Here is a 23,539-nt window from a genome sequence, read left to right as displayed (position 1 = left end):
TTTGAGCCAGGAAAGTAAATAGTAACAGCACTGAAACAATGTCTGTATAAATGGGTGCCCATGATAGATGTGATCATTGGCGCCCTAGTTGTGATGTTTTGATGATATGTTATGTGAATGATGGCCCACTGTGGGAGATTTAAAAAGTAGCTGATAGCAGTTAGAAGCTAACTCAAAGAAGAAGAACAGCAGCCTAAAAGGGTTAGGGGTTAGGGTTAGGGTGTTATTTGGTCTACAACGGTGTTTGAGTGCTATCCACATGAATGCCAGAACCAAAGGGTTCCCAGCAGAACAATGCACTGGAACAAAAATAATCAAAGTTATTCACTTCACCTGTCAGTGGTTTGAATGTTTTGGCTGATCAGTGTATGTCACATTAGAAGCCTACACTACCGTGATGCCACAGAGCAGTTTAAAATTACACACTGGAGCAGAGTGATGTTGCCATCCTTTGCCTCTGTATAAAAATGCAAAGGCGGTATGAGGACAGGACTTTTTAGTGGCCCTATAGCACCATCTATGTGTATAAAGGGCCTCTGTCTCTCTCTCTCTCTGGACCCAAGAGTTTCCTGTGCTTTTATTCTGAAAGTCCCAGCGGAAGTGCTGTGTGTGTCGACAGTGGCTTGGTGGCTCCATCAGTCGGTCCTCAGAGTCTGAAGGTAAGCAGCTGTTCACTGAAGGTGACGCAGCTTTAATGAGACCAAACAAACAGAGCTGCTGTTTATCTGATGCTTCTCTCTTTAAACTGCACCTGCTGCGCATTTACTGTCCGCGTGCGTGCATGTGTGTATGTGCGTGTGCGTGTTGCCACCCGCGTGCACGGTGACGCTGCACGTGCGTGTCACATCCATCTATCTTCCTGCTGCTGTGAAACTGCTGCTGCTGGTGTGTAAAGCTGCAGGCAGGCTGAGCTCTGCGGATCTCTCACTGTGTGCGTGCATGTGTGTGCGTCTGAGCGTGTGTGTGTGTGTGTGTGTGTGTGTGTCCTGTCAGGATGCTGCTCTTTGTTGTTTTTTGTTTTGTTTCTGACAAATGACTTGAGCTAAAAGTGCTAAAGCTAGCCTAGCTTTTAGCATTTTAAAGGACCATTCCGCTGTTTCTGAAAGTTTTGGCCTCCACTGTGAAACACCTTAAGCTGCGCACTTATTTGTTAAAAGTTAAGATTTTGTTGACACATTTTATAAAGGTGGAAATAAACTAAAGGGTTAAACAAAAGTTATAAAGCTAAAACTAGGTTCTTTTTGGGGCTATTCTTCTCTTTAATTTGTTTCTTATAAGTCTCACAGAATCACTGCAGGACAATTTAAATAAATTAAAGTTATTGAATGTTTAAAATATCTGCAGCCTCAGAACAAAAGTAACTCATAAAAACAAACTCTGTGTGTGTGTGTGTGTGTGTGTGTGTGTGTGTGTGAGAGAGAGAGAGAGGATGTCTCGCTCTCTCTCTGCATTCTTAATGAGAGTGTGTATTGTTGCATTGTTGTGTAAAATTAGCAAATGAATAAGCGTTACATAATGACATTCAGTTCCCAGACATTCTTTCACACGCTGCGTGCGTGTGTGCGTGTGTGTGTGTGTGTGTGTGTGTGTGTGTGTGTGTGCCCCCTGTTGTTGTTGTTGATGTACAAAGACATTTTGTTAGAAAAATCCTGTGTGGGAAAATGTATGAATCAGTATGAGCTGCCGCTGTGCCACCGGGCAAGGCACTGAAGTCAGCTTTAAGCATTGTAGTTTATACTTGACAATATTGAGTTAAAGTAAAAGAAAATACGACACAGCACCACAGCAGCTGGCAGTGCTGAGTAACATTTAGCCTCACACACTTTTTCAACAGACATGTTTATTTAGTGCTTTATCTGATGCCAAACATTACAGTTGTAACACTGTGGACAATCCTTTGCTTCAGAGTGGAAAAAGTTTAGATCATATTTTTGCTTAATAATAAAACATAGAGCTCAACCCTCAATTGTTGCAGCATGGTCAGAATATATTGGTGAAATCAAGATATTTACTGGCCTATAAGTCAATAATACTCAAATTACAGAGTCCAGAGGGGAATTTTAATGTTCCTTTTTTTTTTTTTTGCACTCTGGCATCTTTTTACATACGAAGTAAAAAAAAAAGTAAATGCATTTTAATATTAAAGCTAACTGCAGTGGAGCTAATTATAAATATACTGTTTAAATCAGTTTAAATCACTGCATTTCAAAGTGTTAGCCTATATTTTATGTGCTCATTATTACTAAAATCCTCATCTACGATGTGACTACAGGTTCCTGATAAATGTACAGCAGTAGAATACACAATGTTTCCCTCTGAGACGTAGTGAGGAAGTAAAAGTATAAAGTAGAATAAAACACTCAACAGTGAAGTACCTCAGAATGGTACTTCAGTGCTCTCTCTAGTATCTGTCTATCTGTCTGGTTTGCATCAGTTGTGGTCCTGAGCTGCAGCTCTATCGCCGTGGCGACAGAGAGCAGTCTGGTCGCTATGGGAGACAGGACAGAAATAAGTGTGTTTCATTACATGTGTGTGTGTGTGTGTGTGTGTGTGTATTTGCTTCTCCCACATATAATAATAGGGATACATAACACAAAGTTAAAGAGCTGCTGTCATACTACGTGTGTGTGTGTGTGTGTGTGTGTGTGTGTAACAGCTGTCTAGACCGTCATGATGTAACTGTTTTTCTGCTGTTTTCACTGTTCTGCTTCACATCTGAAGAGTCTCTCCACAAAACACACACAGTACAACAAGACTGATAACTGTGGTACTAGCTGTTGCATCATCAGTACTGTGTGTAGTACTGTGTGTAGTGCAGTGTGTGGTACTGCAGTAGTGTCTGTAGTTTTAATGCTGATTTATACTTGTGCATCGGCTCTACGCAGAGCAGCCTACGCTACTGGCCTATGCAGTTGTGAGCATTTATACTCGTGTAGTGGTGTGTCTGTGTCACTGCAGTTGCACCTCCAAAACACTAGTTGGCGGTGGAGGTTTCTGTGAAGTGCTGTAAAGTTTGATTGATTCAAAACACATTAAACACAAATAGGGCTGCCACGATTAGTCGACTAATCGATGACTAATCGATGACTAATCGACTATTAAAATAATCGGTGACTATTTTAGTAGTCGACTAATCGGTTTGAGTCATTTTTCATAGAAAAGCACTATAAAAGTACCCCAAAATACTCTTACTGCAGCTTCTTACATTCAGATATTGGCAGCTTTACACACTCTCCCGTGACAGTGAACTAAAACCCTTTGGCGTGAGTATGAAACAAGACATTAGATGACGTAATTTTGGGGTTTGTTAGAGACAGACCGACATTTTTCAACATTTCAACACATTTTTCGATGAAATGATTAGTCAACTAATCGAAGAAATAATCGACAGATTAGTCGACAATGAAAATAATCGTTAGTGGCAGCCCTAAACACAAATACACATGGCTGAATAGTGACAATGTTAAATGCAAGTACAAGATTGGTATAACTCACAAAGTTCACAGACAAAACACTTCTCTTTTGCAACATTTTCCCCACAAATACAACATGCTAACATTATTAGCATGAGCCTATGACATTTTACATATCCTTAAATTAGCCTAGCAGCTAGCAGAGTTTTCCTCTACTCATATGAAGCCATAAGCAAGAGCAACTTCAACAAAGGTAATGTTACAACATTCGGCTTAATTATAACTTATTATAACCCCACATATACAACTCCAGAGCCCATCACGTGATGCCACGGGGTACGTGTACTGATGAGCGGGGTCCCCCAGAGCTGTATCCAGGTGTCCTTATAAATCCATGTTCTAATTACAAATAGCCTACATCACTGGTCCAGCTGTTGCTGGCAAAAACCTCTAAACTTCTGGTTACAGTAGTAGAAAATACAGCTAGCTTAGCTTAGCTTAGCATGTAGACTGGAAACAGGTGGACACTGTGAGCAGCTAGATGTGACATGTTAATGAATGAACTTCAGGTTACCTGTTTCCACCTGTTTCCAGTATTAATGTTAATCTAAACTAACCCTGCAGATTTCAATCACCCCATGACCCTTCCTGTAGCGCCACCTTCAGGACAAACACTACAGATGTACTCCTCATTTTTAGCTGTGCTACAAAAGAGATTCAGACACCGACTGCAGTCGTGTTTGTTCCTCTTCCTGCCGGCGTTTTCGTCTCCAGTATGAAATTAACAGGAATATAATCCTTCTCTGTTGTCTGCATTTGCATATTTCATTAATTGGTTGGTTCATCCATCCTGTGTGTGTGTGTGTGTGTGTGTGTGTGTATGTGTGTGTGTGTGTGTGTGTGTGTGTGTTACAGTTACAGCCCCAGCAGGGTTTCTATAATAATAATAATGTGGATAACATTCAGCTGCAGGAAAGACTCAGCCTCATTAGATACAGATAACTCTGCAGTAAAAAAATAATAATGTTTTGTCTTCATGTGACGCTCTGCAGGGTCAAAAAGATCAGACAGCACTACCTGTTGCTGCTAAATTAGTTCGAACATGAATTGTTAACTGTTAATATTGCAGGTGACTACTTTGATGTGATTGGAAAGTAAAAGTTGAAATAGGACATCTGACTGGAGTGCTGTGCTTCGTACAGAGCCTACAGCTGTAACCATCATTCGGCGTCCTCTCTGTAATGAGGTGATGGAAACTGTACCGCTGGTTACAGGAACAGTCCCTGTTGTTTTGGGTGCATGTTCATCTCTGTTGCTGGAGCTACAAATTTAGCTTAGTCTGGTTGGTGGTAACGTTACAGATGCAGTGAATGCAACAGGTACCAGAGCTCCACAAGGACATGTTAGAGAATGCTAATTTAATGTTAGTTAAATATGTATTAAAAACAAAGCAGGATTTGCTAAATTGAAGGTGAATTGCTGTCAGAAAGAACAAGCAGTTGTTAGCCACCAAGATTAGCCACTGAGTATAACCATAGATAGTCACTGCGACTAACCAGCTCCCTGCTACACCCACTAGTTGTACCCTTAATCATTTCTACAGTAGCAACAATGTCTCATCCCAAAGTCCAACCAGCGCTTGGGCACTTCCAGCAAAAAAATCAGTCCTTTCACGTCAGCATAATACGTAGCCAGGCGCCGTCAGTGTGTAACTGTGCCCTGTGGCGTCGGGGAAATACGGCCTAACAGCATCATCTGTAAAAAAGCGAAAATTCTGAGAGTGGGTGGGAGGGGAGGTGGATGGGCCTGCGTTCGCCTCCCAAAGGGTAGCAAAGTCATATCCTGTTATTTTTTTCTAATCCTAACCAGTTGCTTTTGTTGTCTAAACCTAGACCAAACCAAGATAAGCTACGAAGACTAAGGCAGTCAGTGTGAGTAACCAGCTTACTGCTATTTCTACTATCTCATCGCAAGTTGCACCATAATAATTTCTACAGTAGCACCTTCAGGAATAAGGTGGATAGGCGAAAATGCCAAAACAAATCATTTTTTAAAAAGTCATATTTTTGACACTTATAATTACTTTTTACTTTTTATTCTTCATGTAAAAGGCACGATATTCTTATCTTGTACAATGCATCACTAATCTACCTAATAGTATACAAAATACCTGTGGCTTCACATTGACGAACCACAACTTTAAAATGTTCTTACATGTATACCTTGGTGATAAAAACATAATAATATATTGTAATATTCTATAATAATATAAAGATGCACGATAATATCGGCATGTCATCGGTATCGGCCAATATTGGCTTTAAAAATGAACCATCAGAATCAGCCAACATGCTTTTTCTTAATTCACACAATGACTGAATTTTACATCCATTGAAAAGTAGTGTATTTCATGTCTCGATCTGTTGGTGGGCCATCACTATAAGAGTATGCATTCATAATATGATGTTAATTCCACAATGAAGAGACTTAATGATCACTAAAATTAGATGGGAAAAAAGTGGATATATATCAATATTGGTACTGGTTATCGGTCAAATGAGTTGTTACACATCGGCATATTGGATATTGGCAAAAAATCCAATATCGTGCATCTCTAGTTTTAATACATAAGTACATTTTGCCAATAAGATGTCTGTACTTTTACTTCAAATCAGGACTTTTACCTGTAGTGGAACATTTTTAGACAGTGGTATTTGTACTGATCTGAGTATTTCCTCCACCACTTTCAGTGTTCCTCAAAGACAAGAGGCTTATAATCAATCAATAATAATCAATAACAATATAACATATCCTGACATTGATAGTCATCCTTATGAAATCAATATGTCGGCTGCAGTCCCGTCTTTCTCCTCTTATGTTGGAAACAAACTCACCTGTTGTCTTTGCCCTGCAGCAGCACTCTGACCGACACTGCCCCTTTAAGAGATCCAGGAAGTGCACGGGAGCGAAGGGGGTGGGGTTTTTTGAGGAAACAGGTGTGTGTGCTGACAAGGATGATGTCATTCTGTGGCTGAGTCACCTGGGAGACGGCTGCTGAGCGTAGCGTGGCCAGAGATAAAGATAAAAGAGGAGGCAACGAGCTGCCTTCAACACCCCTGTGTTTTCTCTCAGAGGAGCCGTCGGTGTAAGGAAGGAGGCCCGGCTGAGGAGGAGGAGGAGGAAGAGGAGGAGGCGTTTGAATACTGCTGTTAGTCAAGGTGAGAGAGACACAGAGGGGAATGAATGAGAGAGAGGAAGATGATCAGTCTTCTCTCCTATGTGTGGATGAATCATGTCACCAAACTTCATTCAGAAATCTGCTCATTTTATCTCTAACTCTAAACTGTGGAAGTTGGTTTAAGACCTGAACTCTTTAAAGGAGCATGCTGGTGTTTTTGCTTCAGCTCAGTAACTAGCAATTCCATCTGTGTTTACACTACATGGCCACAAGTATGTGGACGCCCACTGTCTGCACACTTTTGGTGTGTGTTCTCTGGTTTTGTCAAACGAAAGAAAATCTTCATGCCACAGTAATAATATTTTTAGCAATACTTTCAGGCTTTTTTTTCAAGCTGCCTTTCTCTGTTTCATATCAGTGTTAACTAAATATCGTCCGGTTGTGGGCTGTTTACAGTTTTTTATTTTGTTGCTGTGGACTGTGGGAATAATGATGGACACTTTTCACAATTTCCTGACATTTTAAGGCTTAATTATTGATTGATTAAAGGTCCAGTGTGAAGGATTTAGGGGGATATATTGGCAAAAATAGAACGTAATATAATCAGTGTATTTTCTTTAATGTATGATCAGCTGAAAATGAGAATTGCTGTGTTCTGGTTACCTTAGAATGAGACATTTCCATCTACATAGGGAGCGGGTCCTCGTCTGCGGATATTGCCATATTGCACTGCCATTTTTCTACAGTAGCCCAGAATGGACAAACCAAACACTGGCTCTAGATATAGGGACTTTCACCTTTTCACGTTTTCATGTTGGCCACCGTAGTTAGGAGCCACTCCACGAAGAAAGGGTAAGAAAAACACACCTTTTTAAACATTAAACTGCTTTATTCAGTGTTTTTATGGGTTTAAATCACTGGGTCAGTTTGATTTAGAGAGGAAGAGACCTCTGTGAATAATTCCCCTTGAACATCTGGATCAAAAAAAAGGGGAGGAAACATGAAATTATCAGAGAAAATAGGTGAACAGGAGAAGTTTCAGCTGGTTGCAATCCTCAGTCTAGACCACTAGATGTCACTGAATCTCCATAAATCTAAGACACTGGACCTTCAGTTGGAAAATATCATCAACAGTTTTTCTTCCATCTTTGTGGCAGTAGTATGTCTCTTTCCTGTTTCAACATGACACAAAGCAACAACATTAGGAAATGTTTTTGTAAAACACTGCTGGATGGTAAAGGCTTGTTTTTATGAGAGTGAGGTGTTCAGGTCTAAGTGAGGTGAGGTCTGTCTCATGGAGAGTTTGATCCCAACTGAACACAGTTGTGTTTTTGGCATCTAACAGTTGTTGTGATGTTTTCTTTATACTGATGGTGATATGTGTGGAAACATCAGGCGTGTTGGCGGCTCTGGTGAGGAGGAGGAGGAACGGACTGCTTCAGCTCTGTCTGTAATTTGGTTTAGTGGTCAGTTTGGCTTTGGTTCGACGTCACTCCCTGTTCTTTGGTTGCTGTAACTCTGTGGACGAACGCTCTGCTTGTTTGGGTTTGTGGAGGGGAAATACATTCATACTGGATCATTTAAAATTGCAGTTTCCTGCTCTCTTCTTGTATTTGTGACAGTCCTCCATCCTTTTTCTCCTTGCTCTCACCTCTGACCCTTAACGTCCTCGACCTGTTGAGTGGCAATCAGACAGGAAACAGAAACCGCTTGGCTAAGCTCAACCAGAGGAGAAAAAAATCAGGGACTGGCCAAAATTCTGCAGCCATGTTCATCCAAAAAATGTCTCATTTGACCGAAATCCCAATTCTCTGAATGCTCATTATCCCAAAACAACAAACGCCTGTAGCTCTGAATTCCCTTTTTTGAAAAGACGCACAACCCAGAACCCAGAAATAATGTTCGTATTGTACAAATAAGTTACATTTGTACATTATTTTTAGTATATAGTTGAAGTTTTACATTTCTTGACAGCGCTATGCTGAATGTGTGATTATGCTTGGCACAAAAACCACTTGGTTACGGTTCGGAGAAGATCATGTTTTTGCTTAAATACATGGTTTGGTGGCTCAAACGCTGCTGGGAAACTGAAACTCACCATAGGCAGTTTGTCTTTTTGGAGAAACAGGACTTTGGAGCAATGGGCGTTTGTTTTTGGGGTAACGTACGGTTGGAGAAATTGGCCACTGGGACATTTTTAGAATTAATGGGGCTTTGAAATTTGGTCTGTTGAACATGGGCATGGCACCAAAGAATCCAACTTAGTTAACGGCAGAGTTTGGACAAAACCTTCAACTCTGCTAATAGTTCTGGGGCCATATTCACAAAACATTCTTGGGCTCAAAGTTTCTACAAACTGGCTGAGTTACAAACTCCAAACTTTGAGACTCTGTGTTTCTGATCAAAGAGCAATCCATCAAGTGTTTTAGCTCTAAAAATATCTCCACATTAGACGTTAGAATGATGATGAAACCAGTTAATAAGGATTCACTTGGCTCAACAACAAATGGAAAGGATCCAGTAACAGCAGAGATGACAGTTTGCACCCTGCTACTTGGAAAACAATTAATTAAGTGCATATTAAATAATTAATAACTGCAATAAACATATGAATAAAGCTGATTTTATAACCACCACTGGATGATCCAGTAAAACCAGTGCTGTTTAAATAATTATAACTTTAATATCTGAAGGCTTTGTTCTGTCAGATGGAAAGAAATTTACAGGCTGATGATATTTTACTTTGTTTCATGTGTGAAATCTGTGCTGCAGTTTATAAAATATATGATTATTATTGTTTTTTAATTAAATCTGTCCATCAGAGTCGTTTCCCAAGGTCAATATCAACACAGTTTTGGGCTGTGGGGAAAAAGTCTTGTTGTCTGCACTTTTCATTAGCTGTAGATATTTCCAGAAACCTCCTTTATCAGTTAGATTAATTAATTCTTTACCTCTTAAAACATGAATAATTTGTCTCTTGTCCATTTGTCCCTCGTAAAACATCTTCATTATACAGATTGAAGCTTTAAAAGCAAAGTAATAGACATATTAATACCAATAGTAAGTGTATGATAGGTAGTTTAAAGTGTTACAAGTGTCGGTGTGTGACAGAGTAAACAGGTGCTAACAGTCTGTACATACACTCAAAGTGTGTATTAAATGAGTCATTACTGCCCCAGGCTGTGTAAGTGTGTGTAAGTGTGTGTGTGTGTGTGGTACCATCATATGACTGGGAGAGTAAACAGTGCAGATGTAATACAGTCGAACGGTAAGGATGATGTCATGCAGGAAGTAGACAAACACACACACACACACACACACACACACACAGACTGTAACTGCACCATATGCACGGTGTCACATAACAGTTTGTTTGTGTGTGTTCAGTTGCTTCAACCAGAAGTCCTTTTTTCATATTTATCCATTTTAGAAATTCATAAGTGATAACATGGCAGAAAACAGGCAGCTTACAGGTGTTCCTCTTAAAAGGTCACATGTGAAATCACAGGTGATATATAGACGCTTTTAGGGCTGTTCTCACGATCACGCCATTTTTATTAGCTGGAGGCAAAACACGACTCCACCACACTTCATATCAGGTTAGGGAAAAAGTATTTCCTGTTGTAGGGATGAATAACGTTATGTGTATTAATCATCAGAAACTGGGGAGGGATTAAGAGGCATATTGGATTTCTCCATAACGCTGACTTTTTAGTACATTAGCTAACGTTAGCTTTGAAAGCAAGGAAACCGTTAAAGTGTCATCCTCCTTTGTAAGATTGGCTTCCTGTGACATCATCCATCCACTGAGTGAGAGCATACGGGTCGGCCAGTCTGGTCCCGTTGGTCAGTGTTTACCTATTCAAGTAACACTGGCGGTCCTGGAGAGTGAGTGACCTGACATGGTGCGTTTGAGGTCAACATTTGTCCGGTACTTTAGCTTGCTTTAATGTTCAAACTGCAGACAGCCGACACAACAAGCGATACCATAAAATCTCACAGCTGACTGAACATGACGTCTTTTATGTTTACACTCTAACACTGACACGTCTCTGTGTGAGTTCTTGGAAAAACTTGTTTTGAACTTTTCCCACCGTGACAAAGTACATGTACTCAAGTGCAATTTGAGGCACTTTACTTTATTTTCTGCTACTTTATACTTCTTCTTCACTAAATATTGTACTTTTTACTCCACTTCATGTTCAGATGATTCAAATACAACCCAACTAATAAACTGTGATATATTATTTTACATTTTAACTACCGAGAAGTATAAAAAGTAATTAAAGTGAGCTCAATCTTTACCAGCTGCAACACATTAATGCATCAATATTTATAATCCAATAATATATATTATTCTGAAATAGCCCATTCTGCATAATTCACAGTGGCGTCATGTACTGAAGTCATAATACTTCAGTATGGGCGCCCATTAGCTCACCTGGTAGAGCAGGTGCCCCATGTTTAAAGGCTTTGTCCTTGCAGCAGCAAGGATTCCAACCTACGGCCCTTTGCTGCATGTCATCCTCCCTCTTTCTCCTTCCTTCATGCTAAAACAACTGTCCCATCGATTAAAGGCAAAGAAGCCCTAAAAAAACAGTACTTAAGTATTTTCTAGTATTTGTACTTAACTTGAGTTTTTATATTTCTGTCACCTTTCACTTTTACTCCACTCCATTTCCTAAGTAGATAGTATTCCCTTAATCCATTAAATTTCCGATGAGACTCTGTCAGTTACTACAAAATAGGTAAGGAAAGGATGGATGGACACACTGACGCTATTTGGTCCGCTTTAAAGGAACCCTGGTCCGCTTGAAAACCGGGGGTCTCGGTTCACTTGCAAGTGAGCCCTGGTGTGTTTCGCTTACAATGGGAAATACAAATGGACTATCCAGCGAACCAAAGAGAGGAAGTGACGTAGAGCGCACTGCATTTTGGTGTTTTTGTGGTGACCAAGCCGACTGAAGGGGATGGATTTCCGTTTTCGGTCCTGGCCAATTGATTAGCTGGGTTTTCTTCTTCCTCATGCTTTTTTTCTTTCTGGTCAGTTGTTGTTTCGAGCAATACCGCCCCCAAACGAGCAGCTGTTGTAACTGTGTGACGTTGTCCAGGCGGTTTGGTCTGCTTTAAAAAGTGCAGTGTGAAAGTGAACCGAACGAAATGAAGGTGTGAAAATTTTCGCCATTCTCTGCCCAATCAAACCAAGTCCCCCGGACTATCCTGGTGTGAATGCGCCCTTAGACTTTTACCGAAGTAATACTCTGATACTTAAACTTCTACCAAAGTCATTTTCTGAAGATATCTGCACTTGTACTCAAGTGTGGCTTTAAGGTACTTTACAACTGGTAATTGGTACGAGTATGAGTATTTCTAGTGTTGCTACTTTTACTTAAGTAAAAGATCTGAGTATCTTTTCACCACTACATCTGCTCTACAAGATATGAAATATGCTCATAAGATTTATTACAACATATATTCTTTAAGGACTTTGGGGGCTCCATAAGTTGAAACACTAAAATTTTGCCTAGTGGGTATTTTTACTATCATCATCATCATCATCATCATTAGTATTGTTTATTGTTTGAGACAGTCTTTAAAAATCCATCAGGAGTAAACTGGTTTAAACAGGATGCCCCCCACCAAAACCAGTAAACGCATACACACAGGCACGTACACACACACACACACACACACACACACCGTAATGAGCAGGAAGCAGTAGCAGGTCAGCACAGTTTCTCTCTCAGACTCTTTGTATTTAAATCACCGCAGCGTTTTGTCTGCAAGCTGAATGAGACGAGTCTTCGCTCTCACTTCACTGAGCTCTTTGTTCGTCATCACAAACACTGAGAGGGACAGTGACCATCAAACACAACGCTGGGAGAAGATGGAAGTGACTCATTGTTGTGTTTGAAAACACGTTCTGACAGCACAAACTGTTCATCGCAGTCCGTTACACAACCGCAGCTTCTCACCGGAAAAACAACATTGCACAGTCGTTTTACTATCAAACTGCCCTGAAACTGACACGAAAACTGTCATAAACTGGAACAGAACTTGTTCAAATACATCTCAAAGTAAAATGGAAAAAGTTAGATTTTTAGTTAATGTGCAGGGTAACCAGAAACAAATGAAATTATATTCATATATTCTATAAATTTAATGTATAGTATTCATAATATAATATAATGGGAGAATTCAGAAATCAAGCGTTACAGTGGTAATTTCTACAAGAAAGAAATGATAATGTAAGAGTTAAAGCAGGGGTAGGCAGTTTGTTTACGATGTCACTGGGCAAAATCCCAATATAAACTGAGCATGTTGTAATTTAAGTGGACTGAGAGAAAACTAGACTTCTGCTCCTCCTCTTGGCTCTGCTTTCAGGCTTTAGTAAATCTATCCTGTGACGGGAGACTTTGGCCAATCACAGGTCATTTCAGAAAGAGAGCATTCCAATTGGCTGTTCTTCATATGCGTCCTGTCAATGAAAGCCTGATTCAATAGCAAAGAATCCTGCAGACAAAGTTGCTTTTCCAGCATTGGCAACAACTGCCTACCCTGCAAAGCAACCCAAAAAAGGAAGATAGATTTCTGAAAAAGAGTTTAAACACGTGTCAGTGTCGGCGAAATCTTTCAGAGATGTAGAGAAAATGTCACTGATAGTTTAGCCCCCAGCTAACTGGAGGCAAAGGCTGAGGCTTCAAGTTCATGTTTATGTAGCTACTGTTAGCTCGAGCCTCCAATCACAGTGTGTCTTTGGCCTAACTCCCCGCTGCTACAGACCACCTGGCTAGGAGGAGCGGGCAGCAGCTCCAAAGATGGACCCCCAGTCAGCAGCCGACAGCCCTGACTCCCCCCTGGATCAGCAAACTTTCTGTTGCTGCTGTTACACAGATTAGACCTGGTGCTGTCACTGCTGCTGGCCACCAGCCCACTGTGACACCCGGCACAGGGGCGTTAACACTGGCTGAATTTGATTCAGTACCCACATACCAAAGGTCCGTCTCAGAGCTGCTGCCCCCTCTCCTCCCAGGGATGCAATAGCTTTTCGTCCTCCTTAGATGTTTTTGTTTTTAAACCTTTTAAATAACTGCTCATCTTGTTTTTATTCCCTTCCATTCCCTTTTTTATTATTATTATTTGTTATCGTTCTTTGTTTTAACCTGTAGCACTTTGAGATCTTTTGATGAAAAGGGCATTATAATAATATAATATATATTATTAATAATAAGGATCAAAATAATATTATTACAATTTTATTCTAGAAATCTCCATTTTAATTATTTGTTGTATGTTTAGCTCTATGAGTTGTGTTCATTTCTGTCTTTACACTTTGAATCCAACTAAGTACATTTACTCAACTACAGCACTAAATTATACATTCACATACTTGTACTTGAGGCTACTTTATACTTCCAAGTGCGATTCTGTTCTTTTAACCACTACAAGTGGCTCACAGATAAATAAAACCAGCTGTTGCATCTTTTCTCTTCTGCGTCACCATGGCATTGTAGCTCAGTGCTCCTTCAAAGTAAAAGCATGACATGTTTCCATCTTATTAACTTCTACCTTTTGTGGAAAAAAATATGCTTATATTTGCTTTAATTTGACATTGTGCTTCACCGTGGTGGCTGTTTTTTGCTGTGGCGTCCCACTAATCACTGTTGTCCATGTGCTGTGACCTCTGACCTCCTCCCTGCTGCTCGCCCTGCTCGGTCTGATCCTCTCTGGACAGAAACAGTTTAAATGTCCCAACATGGAGAACAGAGAGAAGGAGTGTCTCCATTTATAATTGATTATGAAACGTTTTTTGAACCAGACGAAGTGGGGCAAAGAAAGTAGAAACCAGTGATCAAAGTCTTAAAGCATGTGTAAACAGGGTGATGATGTGTTGCCTGTTTGTGCTCGTGTTCAGGTCCTCCAGTAAGTTTCAGTCTGACGCAGTTCTGGAGTGTTTGCTCTCTCTGGTTTAATCCAGCCATACTCCATCTGAGACTGAGATATAAAATATAGCTGCTAATGACTTTGTTGGCCTCCTGACCTTTCCTCTAGCGCCACCCTCAGGACATACGTCACACAGATGTTTTCAGTGAGCACTGTTGAATTTACCAGATAACATCTGTTTACTCAGACCTGCTGCCACAAACGTTCACAGCGATAAACGTCATCTCATCGTGTTCCTGTCACACTGCAGTGGAACTTCACACCGGGGGGTTGAAACTGGGCCGAACCTTTTCCTCTGCTGGAAACTCTGAGTGCTGCTGCTGAGCTTTTAATCTGACAACAAGATCAGGTTAAGTTACGGTCAGTTAATTTAGCCATTTCATCTCATTCTGAGCAGGTTTCATTCAAAAGTAAAGTTTGGTGAGTCTAAGACAGTCTGACTCTGTGACAGATGGGATTTAAAATCCAGACATGACAGCCAAATAGCTTTAATACTCATAAAGTACAAGTATTAGTTCCATATATATATATACTACGTGTACTGTGCACAGGCAGATTTTTTTCAAGGTCAAGCATCCATCTGACAGTCCGACTTTCTCTCTGTGTCATCACTCTACAAACTCTTCACCTTTATTTCCTTTTACTTTTCCTCAGTGGTGGAAGAATTATTCAGATCAGGGTGTCTGCAAACTTTAAAAAGTCTTAAATATCAGGCCTTTTAAAGTCTTAAAAAAGTCTTACATTTTAATTTTTGTGGCCTTAATTGCCACAATCATTTAAGCTATTTTAATTTATTCATCTTTTAATTTTTGTCAAAATGAGTCGAGTTCTTCTGGGTAAAAGTCCACATTTCTATTGTTACAAATCTTTAAACCTAACACTTAACCTAATTCTGTTTTTGCACTTTATTGGTGTGCTTACCTGCTGGCAAATTGTTAAATCACTCAAAAAAAAAGAAAAAAAAAAAGAAAGAAAAAGAAATATTCGTAAATAAAATCTACCTCTGCACAGGGCCACATGCTTACCTTAACTTACTTTCCTGCAGTGTTCCAAAAATCTTAAATTTAGTTAAAAAGTAAAATAAAAAAGTCTTAAAAAGATTCAGATTCTCTACTGCAGCAAAAATACTGAAAACCTCCTGAATGTCTGAGGACAGTCGCACAACTCATCTTGGGTTAAGAAGTCCTGGTTAATGTTTCCTGAAAATAAAATTGGTTGCACAAACATCCTTAAGTCCTCCACTTAAGGTTTCCTTAAAGTGTTCGCTCAAGTATTTATGTTTTTTTTTACCTTGTCTGTCTTTGTCTTATACTTAAGGAATCCCTAGACTGTTGCACAAAAGGCAACCAAACAATAAACAATCTGCAGCTACAACAAGACTGAGATTATGGTGATAATGAAAAGACTAACACACCCTTAGAAGAGTATTCTGCAACCAGGAGAACCCAGTGGATACACTTTTGATTTTACAGTATAGTTTGACTGAACTAATTTTTGGTATTTGGGGTAAATTTACTTTGTAGTTTGTGTTTTCTATGATTGTGCTCCTCTAGAAGTATAATAGTCTCCTCCTCTGACCAATATGTTTTTCTTCTCTTCTTTTCTTCTGCCATTCTTTCACTATCTAGCTATAAGACAACCTCGTGAGACGATAACAGGCATCACAAGCATGAGTCAGAGCAAACAAACAATCTCCATGGAAACTTTTACTGCTGTAAAATCTCTCTCAATGCGGTATTTTTTTTCCTTAACCAAGGAAACCTTTTAAGGGATTCTGTGCAACTGTGTAAGTCCCTCAGCTAAGGAGAAATTAAGTCTTAAATGTCATACTTAAGTAGAAAACTTTTGTGCAACCAGTCCCTGGATCTTCAGTTATCAGAGAAAAAAGGTGAGCACACATCAGCAGGTGCTGGGCTAGCGGCCTGTCTGCGACCTCTCTAACAGTGTCAAAGAAACACTTTTTTTTGTAATATGAAACTGCTTTATTCAGTGTTTTTATAGGTTTAAATCATATGGTTTGTTTGTTTTGGAGAGGAAGAGACCTCTGCGGATAATTTAGCACCTGTTATAAACCTCCTGAACAAAGAACACTGGAGGAATTCTAAACAGGAGAAGTTTCAGCTGGTTGTAATTTGCCATCCTCACCACTAGATGCCACTAAATCCCCCTAAATCCTATGCACTTAACCTTTAAGTAAAATACAAAGAAAAATTGCGTAAAAAGTACCTAAAGTAAAATTAGGCCTACTCATATGTAGGATGGCCTTTTTCAGAATAATAGTAATAGATTTCAACTTGTTGAAATAGTACCTGAGAGCGTCATCTACAGTAATGCATAATGACTTCCTGCCAGATAAATGTAGTGGAGTATGAAGTACGGTATTTCCCTCTGAGAGGTCATGGAGTAGAAGTATAAAGTAGCATAAAATGGAAATACTTGAGTAAAGTCCAGGTACTCGATTAAATGTACTGCTTAACTTTGTGGGGAGAAAGTAGAGGAAAACAAATGAGACTTTATCTGAGAACACATGTAACCTGAATCATCCAGTCCAACGAAACAAGAGAAATGTTCCCTCAGTGGAGAACGATCGATATACAGGGTAATAAGTGAGGAGCTCTGCACAGCTCTATTTAGCCCTGTTCGGCCCACTTCAGCCCTGTTTAATAGAAACCAGGCTGAGGAGTTTCCACCAGAGGAATGTTTGTGGTTCAGATCTGTTCTCCACCCAAACACTCTGCTCAGCTCCACATGAGACAAACTGCTTCTTCATGTTTTATTTCATTAAACATCATGAATTTATTTTTAACCACATTTTGACTGCGTGCCATCTCTCTCACATATTTCACCCTCTTGTTTACACTGTTCTTATGAAGCTCTGTTAGCTCTGGTGGATATTGTGTTTTTACAGGCAGCATTGGATGTGGCAGCAGCAGTTGGTTGTTGTTAGTAGTGGGAGAACCACTCTGATTTTACTAGTATATTACTGTGGATGCTGAATGTTTAACGTGAGAAATAAAATGTAAGATGTACAGACAGGAAAACTGTTTTCCAATCAGCTTTATTTTCACTGTTAGAGCTCTGGTTATAGTATATTTTTTACTTTCTATGTCCACGTATCAATGATGAAAACACTGTTGTTAATTAAAACAATACATTCACCACAGGGGATGTGATGGAGGAGAAGGTGTCTTGGCTTCTAGAGCCCTGACAACCCACACTGAAGGTCGGCCATTGGTCAATGTCAAGCCTATGGTTAGCATCTGTCACCCTAGTTTTTTCAGTCTGTCCTGCACCATCGGCACTAGTTGGCTTTTTATTTTTTGGCAATTCAGCGTGTTGAATTGGCGTTAGAGCTGTCAGAACCCACAGGTGAATGAAATCACTCTGATTGGCAGTTCAGCTCAGTGCACGAGAAAAGAAGCAGAAGTGAGGAACGTAAACAAACGGCTAAAGTCAAGAGGGCGTGATATCAAGTAAAACTTATCTATATGGTAAGATCAGTCTTTTAGCCATCGAGCTCTTTAGCCAAGACGGTTTGTAATTGTTTGTGTTGCTGTTTGCTAGCGCATAGTAAATATCATTTGTTCTTTCAACTTTGGGTTGCGTTGTTAATGTGCTAACTGGTTAACTTTCTCTTTTTGAACGCTGAATACAGAGTACTGCCACCTGCTGGTATAGAGAGTTATTTTCTCTCATGCAGGCACAGAACGTATGTGCTAGTTGGCTGTTCATCTGTAGTCTTAGGATGTGTTCAAGTGGAACTTTTTGGTCGAGACACAGGTGGAAAGACACATTGGTATTGAGTTTTTCACATTAATTTTTTGGCACTTTGAGCACCACGAGTTGAGTGCCATCTAGTTCCATTATATTCAAGAGAAGACAGACATCTCTAAGGCTGATATCTCCAACACCCTGCAACTCACACCAAAACAATCTAGATTGATTAATAACACTACAGGTAAGAGGGAAAATATGTGTTTTTGATTTCGGTGTGAACTTTTTTGCACTCTTTCCAACTTTGTACTGCAACTGTTGCACAACAGTTTCCCTCAGGATGAATAATGTTTTATTTTATTTAACTTATCTCAACAGATTTGAAGGCACAGTTTGCTCCTGTTGATAGGAGCATCAGATCAGAAAACATTTGAATGCGTCTTTCTAGTGGACATGAACAAACAACTTATTCTGTCACTTAATTTAGAAGACTTGTTCTGTCCCCACCTCATTCTCAAAGAGAAAGAAAACAAAGTTACCTCGCAAAAAGTTGAACTAAGTACTCAGGACCTACTCAGTGTGTTAGTGGCTGGATGTCTGTTGTTGGACTGCAGTGGTCTGTAAACGCTTTTTTAGATTTAATTTTCATGGCGACTCAAAACCTATCAATCAGTTTGTTTATGTGGTGGTGTCATTACTTCTGTCACAGTTGTATTTGCAGCAATCACTCGAGTGAATATGAAGAATCAATCTGGTGGTAATATTAGTAGTAGTACTAAGACTGTGACACATTTACACAGAGTGTTTGCAGAAGCTGATAAAGTATTAATATGTTATAATCAAATATTTATCTGAATTATTTACCTGATGATGAATAATTAAAGGCACCGTAATGACTTGTCGTACAGTGTGTGTATCAGTCAGAGGTTTATTATGATAAACATGTTGATTATGAACATTATGAGTAGTGCAGTGTGTGATGTGGCAGGCTGCGGTGAGCTGCCATAGATTGATCCTGACATGTCCTCCTGTGTTTCCAATGTGATCGATACCCTGATCGATACACACACACACACACACACACACACACACACACACACACACTCTCTCTCTCTCTCTCTCTCTCTCTCTCTCTCACTCAATCACACACACTGCTGTTAAAGCACAACTTCCGCTCACAGGTTTAACTCCTGAATGACTTTATGTCCAACACCAGACTCTAGTGGACTTTCTAATGATAATCATTGCTGAGTTTCTGGCCCCAGTTTTACCTTAACCCTATGGGCCCTAGGCGTTTTTGGGGTATTTTTACTGCCTTTAATTTTAAGCTCATATCACAGTCATTATAAAGGCTACATACACATGCTATATCTTCTTTTTGTTTTTTTTTTCAGGACAATCTGAGCTAACCAGAGTTGCCATCATTTCATGCCCTTCTATGTGCCTGTATTTTATATTCATTTTTATATCAATGAAAAAATCTGTGTTACTAAATTCTTACATTTTTATATGTATCTCACCATAGCAAGTTGGAAGAAGACATATTCTACCATATATGAAGAGGGGAGACTCTCTGGAATCTGGTAATATAAGAACCATGATTTGGACATTCACAGCTGTCCAAAACATGTGGTTTGTGCCAGGTGGACATGATTGCCAGTATTTTTTCATTATTGCAAGAAATTCCATTGACTCATTCACAAGTCAGAAATGTGTTTTATCTGAAAAAAACATGCAATATTTACATCTAAGATCATAGAAAAATAGTCAACCAAGTGCAATGATGTCCTCCAAGATAATATTTGCCACTTTGTTTGCAGTAAACAAAGTTTGTTGCTGTTTTTCAGTTTCAGTTATATATTGGGGGGACACGTGTCCCCCTCAATGTATATGGTGACTACGGCCCTGTCATGCATGCATAATTAGGCCTCAGTTGTCTGGGTGTGCAAAGGTGAAATGGCTGGTCTTGTCATACAAAGTTTGATGGAGTGTCAACTGGACAATATGGAGATATTTGCATCTTGAAAGCCGGACTACAAATGTGGATAGACAGGGAGAAACACACGCAGCCTAAGACGTGGTAAGATACGATATTCCTCCCTATATGAAGTGACTGATAACAAGATCTGTATAATGGGTATAGACAATAAATCTGTATTTATAGCATGAACGGATGACAGCACAGTGATGTGTGTGGTATCACATGAAAGCTCTACTCCTGCGCTTTCATGTGATATGCGTGGCATTTCTGTGCGAGCCTGCATTCGCGAGTAATCCATCCAAGAGTAATGTGTGTGCAGAGCTGTATGAAAGCTCTGTTCATGATTTTAGTGTAACTTTATCACTTTTTTCGCTATGAAAACATTGGACTACCGACAAGTGCTTGGCCTTGTCGGAAAGCTACAATTTCGCTGTTTAACGTGATATGTGTGGCTCGCTATGATGAACAGTCGCAGAGAAAATCAATAGAAAAGAACAGGTGTGAATTTGGATGCACTATGCGTCATTCGGGCCCATAGGGTTAAAGAGGTCTTAAATATATCCTTAGATAGTAAACACAGGGATTAAAGGAACACTAGGACATTTCGAAAATGATCTTGTTTCCTACTATATTTAAAGGTCCACTGTATAAGATTTAGGGGGATTTACTGGCATCTAGTGGTGAGGACTGCTAAATGCAATTAGCTTAAACTTCTGGTTAGAATTACATCAGTGTTTACTGGTCAGGCGTAGGGATACACCGATCTCATATCTGATATCGACCCTGATATCATCAAAATGGATCACGTATCGAAAAATGCAACCAACCTCCTTTCCCTTCCAATCTATTTTGACGCAAACTAGGTCATATGTGGAGCAAAAGAGAGAATCTGCTGTGTGGAGGTATTTAACACTATTTCTACTGCTGTTGCACAATTGTTTATTTTTGTTAAAAATAAATAGTTCATCATTGCATTAATCTGTTTCATCTTGTTTCATTTTATGTTAGGAAAGAGCTGTGTAGTCATCAATGCCTGATGCCTCTAGTCTTTTCTGTTCTACATGTAAAGGTATATAGCTTTTTAGGTCAACCATGGTATCGGATCGGTATCGGGTATTGGCTGATACTCAAAGCCACAGCATCGGGATCGGTATTGAAACTATTTTCTGCTATTATGCCGCCTTGCTGTTCTGTTTAAAAGGTACAGTCACGGAATGGGGGGACAGAGTTGTCTCGCCTTTAAGCTGGCATCGGAGATAGTAAGTGTTGAAACAATGTCTGTTTAAACAGGGACAGTCAGTAGGATGAGATTATGGGTGTGACGTTTAATAATTTGTTATGCGTACAACCCATGGCATGAGATTTAAAAAGTAGCTGCTAGCAGTTAGCAGCTAACTCAAAGAAGAAGAACAACGGGTGAAAATGTCCGCAAATTGGGAAAACAATGAGGTCCAGGAGCTCCTTACCGTCTGACCAGAGGATGAGCTCATCTGCCATATAATAAAGAGGGTAAATGATTATTAGCACCATGTTATGCTATTGTTTATAAAGCACTGCTGACAAATATGATATATGTCACAGTGGAGGCTGATGCTTTCGCGTTACGTCATGCCTGTCATGCATCTTTTGATTCTTCAGTGCCAGCATGCTGTCTAAAATCAGACACTGGAGCGGCATGATGCCACCGTCGTTTGGTTCTGTGTAAAAATGCAAAGGCGGCATAAAGACAGGACTTAGTAGCGGCTCTAGTGAGATCTCTGTATACAAAGGGCTTCTGTGAAGGTGTCACTATGGGCTCTGGGTGACTGTGCCGACGTTTCTCACCATTTTTACTATTTTTACAAACCACACATTAATCTGCAGATAATCCATAATAGAAATGTTGCCAAATGAGGTCAAACTCAACAACTACAACTCCTGCTTTTACATGAATGCATGAGTCTGAATGATCAAATGAAATCATTTATAACAGTGAAACAGTCACAGGAGACATTTTTAGACTTTTAATAATTGAAGTACATTTTGCTGATTATATTTTTAACTAAACAACACTTAAGTGCAGTGCTTTTATGTGAGTATTTTCAGAGTGTATTAGTACTTTTGCTGAATACTTGTGTCACACACACAAAAACACAGGCTCACATGTTGACACGGTCGCACGCGCTCGAGCTCGCGCGCAGTGCTGCAGGTAGTAGCCCCTCCCCCCTCAGTGCTGCCGCTTTAAACACAATAACCGCCGCTTCTCCGGAGCTCTGGACAAACTGGCCTCAGGTCAGCCGGGATTCCTCCTTCTCCTCCGGGCTACAGGTCACAGGTGAGCCGCTCTCTAACCTCCATGTTGCCGTATTTTTTCCTGCCTGCGTGTCTGTGTGTGTGCACGTAGCAGCCGTTACTCTCATTCACCGGCGTTAGCTAATACTACGCTGTCGGTACCGGTTACAACCGTGGCTCGGTAGTGAGCGACACCCTAACGTGCTGTTAAATATCCAGACGGATTTCGGTGTTTTTGTGCTTTTTATCTGAACTGGAAGATGAAATATTTGGTTAAAACGGAGCAGGGATGCTGCTCTGCCCTCATTGTTCTCCGTGAAGTTTGCTGGAAGTGATGTAATGTAGCCCCGGAGCCTCTCTGCGTGGAGCCAGCACTGCCCCGGACTCCGTCTAAAAACACAGCATTTTAACTGCTCCGTCGCTTGTCAGCAACTGTTCATACGGTGAGGAGGACATCTGGCCTTTTGTACTTGTATTAAATTCAGCCACACGCATGAAAGGTTGTTTTAATTAAAACCCAACTCATGGCGTTTGCTCCTGGTGTTCTGCATCACTGTTGTAATGGAAGGAAATTACGGGAATCGCAGGAGGAGATGTTTTACAATTGACGTATTTTCTTTGTGAATACGTGCTGTGAGGTTGTTGTGAGTTTAGCCGATTTGAGGAGTCCTTCACGTTGGTGTCTAAAAGTAATTGATTTATATTATCCGGCGAGTCTACATTGGCAGGTGAGTAAATAAACTTTAAAACGTTATAATAGTGAACGGAGTTTGGTGTGGTGGTAGATTGTTAACAGGGCAAAGTGTTCTGGAATCCGCTTTTGGCATTCCGGTGTGCAGACTCAGGTCTCCCGTGGTTTAGACTCAGACTTGGTTACTAATAATTGTTAGTTGTAGTGTTTCAGCATGAATCATCAGTATAAATTTGGGTCTGAACGAGATAAACAGCAGAGAGACAGTTTTAAAAACAGTCAAACAACCTGTAGGACTGGTTGGAGCAGCAGGAATGCTCTTGGTTTTTTAAATGAATGAATCAGAG

General features: G+C 40.1%; 1 protein-coding gene across 7 annotated transcripts in view; it reads left to right on the top strand.

Annotated features, from left to right (window-relative positions):
- The first annotated feature begins 620 nt into the window (after positions 1–620).
- The window catches only part of LOC125903655 (inactive ubiquitin carboxyl-terminal hydrolase 54-like), a 69,811-nt gene continuing 46,892 nt past the window's right edge, over positions 621–23,539 (top strand). For 2 of the 7 annotated variants that reach the window (XM_049600705.1, XM_049600707.1), the window contains exon 1: positions 6,384–6,631. The gene's annotated coding sequence lies outside the window, so the exon portion shown is untranslated. Of the gene's footprint in view, positions 660–6,383; positions 6,632–22,441; positions 22,545–22,843; positions 22,945–23,539 lie in introns of those variants that run through there. The other 5 variants (XM_049600702.1, XM_049600704.1, XM_049600700.1 and 2 more) reach the window with 5 other exon arrangements.

Source organism: Epinephelus fuscoguttatus, linkage group LG16 (assembly GCF_011397635.1).
Source record: "Epinephelus fuscoguttatus linkage group LG16, E.fuscoguttatus.final_Chr_v1".
Taxonomy (NCBI): Eukaryota; Metazoa; Chordata; class Actinopteri; order Perciformes; family Serranidae; genus Epinephelus; species Epinephelus fuscoguttatus.
This window is presented reverse-complemented; position numbering and strand designations above follow the sequence as displayed.